The sequence below is a fragment of the Oratosquilla oratoria genome, chromosome 19, assembly GCF_046742065.1.
Source record: "Oratosquilla oratoria isolate Oo_2021 chromosome 19, ASM4674206v1, whole genome shotgun sequence".
NCBI classification, from domain to species: domain Eukaryota; kingdom Metazoa; phylum Arthropoda; class Malacostraca; order Stomatopoda; family Squillidae; genus Oratosquilla; species Oratosquilla oratoria.
Genome location: NC_134795.1, coordinates 22,761,232 through 22,763,359, shown reverse-complemented (window position 1 = coordinate 22,763,359; position 2,128 = coordinate 22,761,232).

Genomic DNA, 2,128 nt, shown 5'->3' with positions numbered 1-2,128 from the left:
CTTCTTCTTCTTCTTCTTCTTCTTCTTCTTCTTCTTCTTCTTCTTCTTCTTCTTCTTCTTCTTCTTCTTCTTCTTCTTCTTTCTTCTTCTTCTTCTTCTTCTTCTTCTTCTTCTTCTTCTTCTTCTTCTTCTTCTTCTTCTTCTTCTTCTTCTTCTTCTTCTTCTTCTTCTTCTTCTTCTTCTTCTTCTTCTTTCTTCTTCTTCTTCTTCTTCTTCTTCTTCTTCTTCTTCTTCTTCTTCTTTCTTCTTCTTCTTCTTCTTCTTCTTCTTCTTCTTCTTCTTCTTCTTCTTCTTCTTCTTCTTCTTCTTCTTCTTCTTCTTCTTCTTCTTCTTCTTCTTCTTCTTCTTCTTCTTCTTCTTCTTCGTCGTCGTCGTCTTCGTCTTCGTCTTCGTCTTCGTCTTCGTCTTCGTCTTCGTCTTCGTCTTCGTCTTCGTCTTCGTCTTCGTCTTCGTCTTCGTCTTCGTCTTCGTCTTCGTCTTCGTCTTCTTCTTCTTCTTCTTCTTCTTCTTCTTCTTCTTCTTCTTCCTCTTCTCCTTTTTCTTCTTCCTCTTCTCCTTCTTCTTCTTTCACTACGATTCTAGATCAACAGGGATGAAGAACTTTTTCCCACTTTTTTTTTTTTTTTTTTTAAGAGTCTGCCAACATCGTCATCATTACCACCACTACCACCGCCAGCACCACCACCACCATACCACTATTACCACTTCTACCACTACCACTATCAGTACTACCGTACTCCCAATACCATACCACCACTATCATACCACCACTATCATACTACCACTACCATACCACTACCACCATACCATCATTACCACTTCTACCACTACCACTATCACTACAACCTACTACCAATACTATACCACCACTACTATACTACCACTGCCATACCACCACTACCATACTACTGCTGTGAATACCACCTTTACCACCACCATCACCACCACCGCTGTCGCCGTCGTCTTCGGCGCAAAACAGATTTATTTCCTTCGATGGATCCATCGCCGCGGGCGGCGCCGACGGGGAAGCCGGAAGTCACGCCCTTCTGTGTTCGCATCAGAGTTGGCCTTGTTCCTCTTGGCCTTACTGCAGGGTTCCAGGCACAGACGCACACAGACAGGCAAAGACAGGCATAAGGACACACGAGCGGACGAGTACAAAAACGCACAGACAGTCACAGACTCATGCAGACAGGCACAGACACACACAGATAGGCAAAGACAGGCATAGGGAGACACGATCAGACGAGTACAAAAGCGCGCAGACAGGTACAGACGAATGCAGACAGGCACAGACACCTACAGACAAGCAAAGACAGGCACAAGGTGATACGATCAGCAAGTATAAACGGGCACAGACAGGCACAGACGCATACACAGACAGGCAAAGACAGGCACAAGGAGACACGAGCAGACAAGTACAAACACGCCTAGACAGGCAAAGATGCCTACAGACAGGCACAGACGCATACACAGACACACACTGGGAGAGGCATGCACACTAAATAAGTATGGACACAGATAAACAGAAAATTACAGACAACCAAATACGTAGCAACGAAAGTAAGGAGGCAATCGAGGAGGCAGACAGGAATACAGATACACGAGACAGACAGACAGACAGACAGACAGACAGACAGACAGACAGACAGACAGACAGACAGACAGACAGACAGACAGACAGACAGGAATGGAGGAAAACATCCCCATCCTTTGTGCTCAAGACAGCTGTTCCAGCTTTTGACAGAAATAGTGAGACAAATAAAGGAACAGACGGGTGGGTGTAGACAGACACAGACAGACATAGAAAGACGCAGTAATGAGTTTGCTGTAGAGCAACTATTGTGTCCAACTTCGAGTGAAGAAATGTATTTTCCAGTAAAGACACGACTTTCTTGTCAGTCCAATACGGCCGTCGTATTTAAATAAATTTTATTTTTGGATATTGCTGGCTGATATTATTCAGGGGGAGAGGGGAGAATCACCCCCAGCATATACAAGTACGTTCATATGCATATGTACACGCGTGCATATGCACACGCACACACGCGCGCACACATACGCACACGAACACATACGTATACATACACGCACGTGCAAATGCACATGCACCCGTGCACAAGCACAC